This window comes from Botryllus schlosseri, chromosome 11 (genome assembly GCF_051294905.1).
Source record: "Botryllus schlosseri isolate E-star chromosome 11, Bs_hap1, whole genome shotgun sequence".
NCBI classification, from domain to species: Eukaryota; Metazoa; Chordata; class Ascidiacea; order Stolidobranchia; family Styelidae; genus Botryllus; species Botryllus schlosseri.
In genome coordinates, this window is record NC_137246.1 from 9,577,964 (window position 1) to 9,590,010 (window position 12,047).

General features: G+C 40.7%; 1 long non-coding RNA gene across 1 annotated transcript in view; it reads left to right on the forward strand.

Annotated features, from left to right (window-relative positions):
- LOC145451092 (uncharacterized) overlaps window positions 1–12,047 on the forward strand; it is a 262,756-nt gene that overhangs the window by 74,623 nt on the left and 176,086 nt on the right. The gene's annotated exons all lie outside the window — the stretch shown is intronic.

The window sequence follows — 12,047 nt, forward strand, 5'->3', positions numbered from 1 at the left end:
GTCAAGTCAAGTCAGGTCACGAGTCAAGTCAAAATTCAAGTCAAGTTGCCTTATCGAATTATGAAGCATGATTACGTCATTGCAATTCGCTAGGTGTCAGAATAACAGATCATTGATTCTGAACCGATATACGAATATAGAGTTAAATATACAAGGGGCTGTATCGCTCACATATACGTAGAACTGTTAAACTACGTAAGTAATTGCATAGCCTCATTTTATAGTTACCAGCCAGGATAGAGAATCGAGAAACGAATTGATAAGATGCAATACAGTACTCATTTATACATATTGATATGATACAATTAGAGTGTGCGCCAATGGCTGAGGAGTATATAAACTATATTCGATTTCAATTTCAATAAAACAAGATGTTCGGTTAAGGTAAGAACAGAGAACAGAAATCGATAGTTTGCTATTAAATTACTGTACTACTAGCATAAGACAACGTAAGCCAGAGCTTCGATCACTTCGTTTGTGATCAATATATTTGTGAGAGAATATTGGGGGCTCAGTAAAACGCACGATCATTGAATGATCGGTCGCTCTCATGGGTTACACAAGTGTTTGGCGAACAATCCGAACATATGCAAGATAAGGTGATTTTTACTTGACGACTGGAAATTGACTCGTGAATTTTGCTCCGAGTCACGAGTCAATCCCCATTTCTGATACGCCGAGTCAAGTCAAGTCATACGAAAAAGGTGACTCGAGTGACTCGAGTCAGGTCATGACTAAAGTCATCCCAACACTGCCTATTATATATAGATACACCTACGTTAAATTGTGGTATGTGATATAGCTACTTGCATAGATTGCTTTATTGTTGTCTGAGGCCTTTACGGTGTTTTCGACTGAAATCGTCATTAACACCAGGTCGATATTCCATGCTATGATTCCGTATCTGTCGACTTGTAGCACAGCCCACTTCCAGGCTTTCGTAAGGCACCGCTTACACGAGGATCAAATAGTGAAAAGGGTCGTAGACAGCCTGCGTGTGAAGATGGATAATGTGATCAGAAACAGGTCGCCAACTCAATTAGCTAACCTTTTAGGTTTTATATATTTGCGAATGCTATGCTGAGGAAATCCGCATCCCCAGTCATGTCTATAAGCCTGATTTTCCACATTATGAATGATGTTTTCAACTATTTTAGTTTGGTGCTTGTGAGTGACATATAGTTTTTCTGATACAGTGTCCGTTTCAGTAAAAAAGGAGACTGGACGAGCAAACGGCAATAGAAAATTGAAAAACGAAATTAGGGGACACCTTACGTGTGTGTGTTGTGTGTGCGGGGTGTCGGTGCCTCACCAAGTCACCAGCCACAGACCTCACCTTACCACACGTCTCTGGAAGTATATAGCTATACCACCAACATGATACAGCGTCATAATTCTATCATTGAAAATATGTGCTGCACGCTTGAGTGAGCCTCACAGGAAGAAATAAATTTACAAATCGATTAACGAAGACATAATATCCTTCGAGTATACATTGCCATTGCCATACATTGCCTTGATTAAGGAAATCCGTAATTCTCACGAAACCTAAGGGAGTTCAACTGTGAGAATTAACAGATCACTCCTCCCCATCCAGTGACGTTGATATGAAATTGATGTACCATGTCTAATTCACAACTAGACTTAAACCGTAATGTATCATGCGATATCAATATATGTTGGGCGATGCAGAGTAAAAAATAGATCGTATGTATATATCAATCATTAAAGTAGAGGCAACTCATTACGAACCAACATGCAGTAGTCTCTATAACTTACTGGAAGTGGCAGGATGGATGGTTTGCAATCGCAATTTGTGGAAATTAAATACAAATCATATGCAGGCGATTGAAACAGTTTTAGGCGAGAGTTCCGCAGAACTGGTTATATTTCAGATCTATTCCTATGCTACTTGAGGTATTTTCTATGGGTCGTGACCTGGTCCCTTGAATTAAAGCAAACAACTATAGAATTTTCACCTTTTCTAAGTTTAGAATTAGCATTATACCTACAAATGTTTTTACAAATTAGATTAGAACCTGCACATGTTTTCGTTCAATTTACATTAGAATTAGTATTACTGAATTCGCGAAAATTTGGAATTTGAATCAAGTTGATTTCATATCAAATCGGAGTTCATCCTCAATCATGAAAATGACAAATGTCTGTACAGCAAGCGTTGATCTTTTCGCGCCGTACAGTTCTCCTGTAGCATTTTCAGGAAACCGGAAATTAGATTAAAAATAGAGCACAGGAACATTTCAAAACTTAGAATAGAATTAGAATTAGAGCAAATAAGCATTTAACAAATTTGATTAGAATTATATTAATGGCATTTCCCTCTAATTAGACTACTAGAATTATCTAGTTGTCAAGATCTGCCTGACTGTTTCTGTTACAAAGAGAGAGCGAGAGAGCGAGAGAGAGAGAGAGAGTCTTTATTTTCATCCAACGAAAATACATAGCAAACAGACCCCAATGATGGTGGTGCAGAAAATATGCATGCTCAGTATTCGGTATCAGGTAGGATTGATCGATACGACCGTGAAGGTCAACTAGTCTGATCACACCAGCATCAAACCGGTTTACTTTGCTCTATATAGTCTGACTGTAGAAAATGTTGGTTTGAAAAGGTTCGCTGTAAATACCAACGTGAACACGAACATGGCGAGTGGTGACATCAGAATGTAATTTCAAACAGAAATCATCCTTTGTCTCTTGTCTGTGCCCCTGTCTGTACAAGACATTGCAAAAGCATGTCATCGTCAGCGTATAGTTGCTGTCACTCGAAAGATGTCCTACACCAGTGGTCGGGAACCTTTTTTGTCCGAAGAGCCATATTGACCATTATTTTTCCATCTAAACTCCCAAAGAGCGATACATGTCAATCAACTGTTACGTCACAATTGAAAATTCATCACGTCATGGTAGCAGTAATTCGAACTCACTACATGGGATTCCACGTGTGCGTCATATTTTCTCTGTAAAACGGGTATGGATTGTACGAAAAGAAAGCTCGAAACGAGAGGTAAGGCACAGACGGGCCAAGCCTCACCATTGATAACGCAATTCCTCGTAAGTACCTTAGAATTTATTATAACTGATATTAATCGAATGTAACTGTCACACTGATTCATAAAATTGAAATACTTCCCGACTTCTCGATTGTCAAGGTTTCCGGCGGTAACGCAACGTTGCGCTGCACGCATACATTTTATCGCCGGTACTAAGAGCTACTTACTAATCAGGAATGTGGATACTAGATATCTATGGCGTTGTTTGTAATTCGATTTTGTAATTGTGAATCCACGGCAGTTTATTTCGCGCCGTAGATCAGTAAGACAATGTGTTGTGTATTTGAAAACAGCGTTTTGAAATCGGCGTCATGATGTCTGCCATGCTCTTTGATTAATCAACGTGTCGCACAATTCAAGATTTCGAGTCGAGTACATAGAATTCGCGAGTGATATTGACCGCCAGCGTGACAGCAACTTGAATTTCATGATTTTGAAAAGAGGGGGGCTGAGCCCATAAACATGAAGACGGCATTGTCTTTACCTCTCAAAGACATGTTTATACTGTCACGAGAATAATTATTCCAGCCGTGATGAAAATTTACCAACAAGTCGCTGCAATATTGATCAATTCAGTACAAAAATAAATATTCGGCAAAGAGCCATATTTTATACCCAAAAGAGCCATATATGGCTCGCGAGCCATAGGTTCCCGACCACTGTCCTACACCATGATCTTATATTGCGCTGTTGCTTAAATTCTGAATTTGGGGTGTTCCAGGACCACGAGCAGAATAAAATTTACATTTTCGCAATCAGTACAGCGGTAGCTTTCGATTGATACCAATTTTATCAATTTTCGCGTTTGGTTATTCGGTTAAAATTTACTGCAAAATTGCCTATGGCCAAATGGAAAGCGTGACGCGGACCAATCGCTGTGATCCGTGAGATTTACTTGTGTCCACACCATTGTAGGACACTATGACTATACCACGGTGTCCTACAATGGTGTGGGTAGAGTGTGGACAGTCGACACAAGCAACATGATTCGTCACGTGTCCACCAAGAGTCCATTCCACGTACTCGACATACTTGGTGACCCAAGCAATAACAATACTACCAATTAATACAAATACACCCTTAATGGATGGACGGCCACGCAGTACAATCATAGAGCAATGTGAATGTTGTACGAACGACGTACTCTCGTACATTACTACTCCAACGCTGAATGACTGACAGGGCGACATAAAACATGTCACAATCCAGAACAAATCGTCTCTCCTCGACTGATACCTATTGATATGACAATATCCGGCGAGATCGCCAAATATATTACTTCTTCGAAATGTTATTCCGAAATTGCCAATGGCATCCTTTAAACTCACACTGAAGATGTAAAAATTCCAGGAAAATACATAAATAGCGATTTGAGAGAATGAATGGAAACTAGTGTCCTTTCCAGATACTATTTGACATGAATCTCTTCACTACGGTAATATATAGACTGTTCGTCCTCTTTAAGCTTAGATATAAGCTGAAACGATAGTCGATATCAATAACCCAAAACATAAAACTTTACAAAACCGTTCGATAGGCATTATAAGTTTCCATGAAACAAATTAAAACTGACCTACTGTCTGCAGTTTTCAGAATATATTTAAGCAATTACACAGCACCATGGCGTGGCACTTCTTGAAATCTTGGGTGGATAAAGCTACTGCGGAAATGTCGATCATTGGGAAATACTGGATCGTGTTTACTACTGTATTCAAGATGATATTGGTTGTTGTAATTGGTACGATTAGCCTTGTATCTCAGTCGTTTGCCATCGCCTCTATACTTTTAACCGTGAGATGTTTCTATCTTACAGCTTTTTAATTGTAAAGTCTGCACGATTGGCTTATGTATGGGAATGTGGCCGATTCAGCGGATAGTAGGCCTATTGGAAACATCATGACCTATAAAACGACTTCGGCCGTTTCGTCACCCTTTATCTTAATACCAGTATGACGCGTAAGCGCAATAGCAGTGCTTCCCAACCTTTTTTATTTGTGACTTATACTTTTAATTGAAGATCAATTGTGCGACCCACAATGAGCCATGACCAAACGAAAGAGAACGTAATTCAACGAGTTAAACTAGGGTAACGAGTTAAGCTATACTAGACGATGACAAATGACATTGCAAGACATTGTGGGAATACGAGTGTATAAGGCAGACAAGATTTTATTAATACTCGTAACAGATGATTACAAACTAGAAAGCGCATTTCCAATCATCATATTTTACGTCGTACACAAAAGGACTCTGATTCTGAATAGCATGCGTCGCGGCAATTGTTTGTTGGGTAAAAACAATAAATCGGACTGAATTGTTGAATTTCCCGATCAATGCTCGCAGGCCATCTGTAGGGAGGAATGAATTCCAATTCTCATGCAGGCATACAAAATAACACATTTTCCGATTTTGCGCTCTATTCACACTAAAATCTGCCTCGCGAATTATTGTGAGCGCGGGAACGTGGCTGGCGGCGCTGATGGGCGCAAGAGCAATTTCATTTAGAGCAGGGGTGTCAAACATACGGCCCGCGGGCCTGATCTGGTCCGTCATATGATTTCATCCGGCCCGCGGAGCAATTTTGAGTAGATTGAAAAAATGTTAGTATTATCTAGCGAGCACATTTCTAACAAATCTTGAGATTTTCAGTTGGAAATATGTCCATTAAATAACCCCTCGACACAGCGAATGTCAAGTATATGTTCGAAGTCCACATTATACGGTAACTACGCGAGAGCGGTATTGTGGTTTCTACTCTCATTTAAGACCAAGTGGATGGCATTGACACCCAATTCCGAGAAGGCAAAAAGTGCATTTTAAGCTGAGAGTTTTATGGAAAATTGACTAAAAACGAGTTCACAGAAGCAAAGACGCCAATGCGAAACCCGTAAATGCAGGTGAGGTTACATGGAGAATTACAGAAATATAATTCAAATATATGTGGTTGTACTGCTCTAAAGGCCCCCGGCCTCGAGAGAAACCCGAATCGCAATAAAATAATATGAAGTAGATTCCAGCGTCCGTGTTCACGGTTAAATCTTGCTTATTTGACACAACGCATACGCAAAGTTGACGCCCGTATGCGATTAAAATAAAGGAAAAATAGAAACATGCCACCTTGTATCATCGTTAGAGTCATTGTTCTCTCGGTTTATAACAGTGTTCTGTCGCCCAATCGTACTATCGCCAATTCGATTTTTTGCTAATAAAGGTGAAGCTAGAATAGTACCCCTATTTTCCGTAATATAATATAATATACTACTGTCCATATAGTCTTGATCTTGATAGTAAAGTATTCAAATGAAAAACAAGGACATGGATTTTGAGGTAATATATTTTGGAATCATTTGACTGGTGCGGTCCGCGAGCGATATAAAGTTTTGAATCTGGCCCGCGATGCCACTTGAGTTTGACACCCCTGATTAAGAGGAAGAGTACATATATTTGCTCGTCTGATCGAGCCAAGATAAGGTATTTGGCAAATATAATAGACATCGGTTTGAAAATATTGTAGGCCTGACATATAGTTTTGAGAACCACCGCTGGTTGGGAAGCATTGCGCTATAGCACATCCAAATATAGTGGCGAGGTGGCGTAGTGGTGTAATCCGCGGCTGCAACACCAATGGGTTGCGAGTTCGAGTCCGACCGAGGTGGACTTCCCAATTCCTATGGATGGCGGTGGTGTTGGCGGTTTATCTGGGCTCCTCCTCGCCACCACATCCGCGTAAGCGGTGTCTTATATTAAAAAGCCTAGAAGGGGGCCGTGCTATAAGTCGGCAGTTACGGAATGAAGAATGAGGAATATCGGCCTGGTGAAAATGACCAGTCGACAAACACCATGATTATCACAAACAACAACAACAACAACATCCAAATATGTTTGATTTACAAGGGTTTATCGGAGAAAATGCTAGGCATCCTTGGTCAATAGCCTGGCTGGGCACAATGATTCGAGTACTCGAATCTGAATCGAGTATTAATTCTAATGATTCGACCCGAGTAGTGGGAGATGACTTTTTAATGATGAAAGATAAATTTTCGAGATTTGACAGATTTTGTCGAATGTTATTTTGCAATGACAACTCAGGGACATAATAACTGTTGTTGTTGTTGTTATTCTACTACTATCCATACAATCATTTCGATACAGACGAAATACTACAACGCCATCTTTCATACTACTGTGACGTCTTACCACTCGATTATAACCCGATCACACAGCTCAGATACTCGATCGACGATGGCGCATGATACATGGCACGGGCTCATACCATCTGGTTCGAAGCCGATGCACACATCCTGAATTCACCTTTGCGATTGACAATACAGGGAAGATAATTGTATTGGGTTTTACTTTATTGCTTTTTGTGACTAGTAAATCCGCAGAGAATGTGGAGAAGGTATTTGCTAACATTGAATCTAGTACTGCACTCAGTTATTAACTCAGTTATTAACATGAATGTATTCCAAATAAAACAATCCATATTACCCTATATAATGTGGTCGGCTACTCGATGTACACTGCCCAGCCCTAGCTATAGCCTAGGCTACTTGTTCTAGCGTTCCGTAGGTTTAACTTGAATATTCTCGCACGGCAATGTTAAATTTCGTGTGAGTTCATTAGCACAGAGGATGACACACAGCATTATGCAAACAAACGACATATAATGACCGCTCCTACAATATTCGAGGTTGACAGAAGTCCGACGTCTAGCGACTGGACTGGACTTGAACTGGATTCAAGATATAACTCATGCTGGATGTGCCCAACACGTTTTTCAACACTCTATGCACTATTGTACGACCGCAATGACGTAAGCCATCATCAAGCTCACATTTTTACTGCTTCGATCTTGATCCCGGACATTCTGAATCTGTCCATCATTCTTCACTTGTCGAAGCATGTATAAATTGTATATTGACTCGTAACGAAGAGTATTTTCAGGCGAAGGAATATATAAAGACGAAAGAGGACACTTCGTCTGCAACACGAGGCAGCCGGGATGCTCAAATGTCTGTTTTGATAGATTTTCACCCATGTCTTACGTAAGGTGAGTATACGACTGGAGTTCTCGCAATGGGATAAATACATTCTACACTTAGCATTCCACCATATTTCATTGCGGCTCAATTTTATGAATGCAGGGGGATATTCGCGACATTCTCGTATGTTTCGTAACGAAACCATACCTCGGTCCCACATCGTACCGTAATATCAGCCTGCAAGTTCAGAATAGCGGTTTACGGCCAATGTGAACAGCCCACTTATAAACTCATTCAAACTTCTGCCTCTCAACAGAGTAATCGGAAACTGCGCACTTCTGTCACCACAACTAATCAAGTGGTTCAGATTGGTTAACATTTATATCAGATCAAATATATGTCAACCTAATGTGATTGTGAGAAGCCAATATGAAATTGAGATTTTAAACCCCAAAGTAAAGAGACAATTCGCTGACAAGCGAGGCTCAAATCAATTCGATAAGTACCGTGCACCCAGCCAGACCGAAATCTCGTTATCGTCGCATGTTGATTTGCAAAACAATAGTGTAGTAACCAGAAATGAACCAGTGAATAACATATGATAGTATTTCTGCCAGTTATAAATGTGAATTTGAATTTTCCGCTGAACTGGATTTGAATGTGGAATTGTAAATTCATTGAAATTATCGTATCTTGAATATACCGCATAAATGACCGGCCTGCTGCCAGCTGGTCGTCTCACCGATTAGCGACGGCACTACATGGTGAAGTATTATTTATGCCATCCTAGGCAGTCAGCAAGGATGGAACCGAGTGAGCAACGTGCCTACAGGTATGCTGTTAACCTGACATCGCCATCCAGGCATTTTCAACATGCCGCAAAGTCAGTTAAGCCCCAGCTCAACTAGACATCCAGCGACGCAAGTGCTCAGACGTCAGCACAGTGCCTCACTTATACTCATCATCTCCCCGTGGACAATGTACTAACCTGAGAGTTGTACGTTTACATTGCGCAATGTATGCAATTGACTGTGCCGCAATTAATATGTACGTTCCACGAGGTCATGATTTCGCGTGACAATATGTTGGTTTTCATTCATCTGTTTCATATAATTATTCTCGTCGAATATATCTTGAGCAGGGGTACTCAACCTGGGGGGGGGGAGGGGGGCGGGAGGCGCGAGAAATTGACCAAGTCTGTATATGAATTCTCACTAAACATGTGTTTCACAACCATTCTGAGAAGACGATTGTTGAAGATGAAACTTATTTCGTATTCAAGTAAGCTCGCCAAATTCAAACTCCAGCAGTCGCGCTCAACGGAGTATAGGCTGATTTCAACTTCATTTCAGCAAAGTTTTATATTCCCATGTGTAAGTAAGTCATTCATTACTTCATAGCTTTGGCAGTAGCCTAAAGCTCGGTGCGCTAGGTAGCTGTTGTAAATACCTGGACAACTGCTCTGCCTAAGACTGACTTAGATGCAATATAGGTTGCCCGGTTTCACCCTCAATGAATAAGCTACCCTAAATCAACACAATTCAATTCAATTCCGAAACTGATCAAATTTAGCATGGCAGAACAGAACGACGCCGTGCTCTCTGTAGTCATACTACCAGCATTAGGATTAGTCTCAGTGCAATCTACCTTGAAATAAATTGATGTCCTGTTCAATGTTTTTTTGCGATTTTCAAACAAGTTTGGGGAAATTTGTCAGGAATGCAGGAACTGGAATGCGGATTCAAACTTGGCGTAAGACATACCATATGTATACTAGGGATGGGCAACGTACTGCAGTAGAAAGGAATTTGTGCGGCCGTCGACACCTAATTCTATTAGTGTGTGTTGGCATCCGTCGACTTGCAAATTGAAATTACGAATTCACTCCCAAACTATTGAGAGATTTTAATTAATCTTGCAATTTTCTTCGCGCTTCGAGCAATTCAACATTACTTTATTTTTCGATTTTAATATAGTAGCGCTATTCACAATCTGAGCCGGAATCGGAATCGTGTGCTCCTCACGAAAGAAATTTGTCTACGGTACATTCGGGGGATTTTAATATATTTATATTTCCATTTCCACTACCGATACAATCGACAATTCTGATCGGGGGTCAAGAAAAAACAGCATGCAACAAAGTGACCAATAACAATTGGTCCACCCGAGATGCATCATAATTTATAACTTGCCCTAAATTTTTGAAAGCACTCATCCATTAACCCTACCGGTGAAGCTGATCACATGGGCTGAGAAAGGGTAAATATTTGATAGTAATATGTGAAACTGCTGCTATTAATTACGGACAGGGTTGTAATGACTCGAGTCATGACTCGACTCGAGTCACGATTTTTGGATGACTCGACTCGACTCGAGTCATTTTCTCAAAATACCGAAATGACTCGACTCGACTCGTGTCAATCTGTGTATCGACTCGACTTGGACTCGAGTCATTGCGCATGACTCGCAGCAAGTCATTGACTCGAGATTCAGACGGCGAAGACCGATATTTCATAGTAATTTCGAAGCCAACACACTATTGGGATTTCGTTTGTTGGTACTAGTGCTTGAAAATGCGACCAGAAACTGCTAAAAGTGAGGAAAATTGATATGTTATAAATGCGAACCATTCAATATCACCAAACAGAGTTAAAAAAGTGGGTTTAGGAAGACTTTAACTGGAAACTGAGCAGTCAACACAATGACTTGGACTCGGGTCATAATACCATGACTCGGACTCGATCCTCTGTTCGCTGACTTGGACTCGGACTTGACTCGGTGGGAATTGAAAATGACTCGACTTGACTCGAGTCAAAAAGATAAAAGTGAGATTGACTTGTGACTCGGAGCCTTGTGACTTGGTTACAACCCTGATTTACGGAATTCATTTGTGAATCTGAAAAATATTCGCGCTCCGCGCTACAATATGCAATCCCAGCATCTATTACTAACATTGCCACTCGCGATTTCGGTGCGTACAATAGGCCTTTGTGAAAATTATAATAGTGCGTAGTTCACCGGGAATGGACATGGACAGATTTACATAGGTATTTTGCGTCCAGTTAGTTCATTACGGCTAGGCCCTGGAATGCGGCCTTAGGCTACATAAGTAGCTTAATAGAAATGCGGTCGTGATTAGCAAAAAGGTTGCCTACCTCATTATTAGAAGATGCGCTCTTTTTGACATGACGATAAGTGCATGAGGGGGGTCGGGGGGCGCAATTTTTGACCATCCCCAAGGGGGGCGTATGTCCAAAATGGTTTAAAACCGCTGATCTAGAGTATAGACAGTAATTTTTCGATGTGCATTTGCGCTAAACTTATTCCTGGCTGTGGGGCGCAACGCCGTAGACTGAGATATGGGCGCTACTCATTCTTTAACCGTCGTAGTTATAATTTAAAACTAATCACATCATGAATTCTATTCTTTATTCACAGTCAAACTGGTAAATGCACACATAATCCGGGGAGCAACCTGCCCCCAAAGGAAAATGGCGAGAGAGGAGTGGATTTTTAAAATTTCAGTAGGCCTAATACAGTCAAACTGTTATTCATATGCAACACATGAAGAGGTCAGATCACAGAATTGCAGTAGATGAAGAATAGGCAAGGGTTACAGAGCAGAGGTAGAGATGAATGAAAATGAAGAATCGAAATTACAGAAATTATGCTGTGATTCACAAGTGTAATTTTAGTCCAGTGGTGCATTCAAGTCCTTCCGAAGAATATGCACAATGCCCAATAACGTGATCTTTTGGATCATGTCGTTGCCCGGAATGTGTTGGATATGTCTCATGAGTTTTTTGCTTACGACACCTGCAGCGCCAATGACTACCATAAATTATTATTATTAATATTATTATTGCTATCCCGCAACAAGGACAGTGGCGCTTATCGCCTGTTTAGCCCTTGTGTGCCACGACAATTCATTCTAAAACTTCAGTTCATGTGCTTTTGTATAACGAGGACGACTTTCATGCTCGCGCAC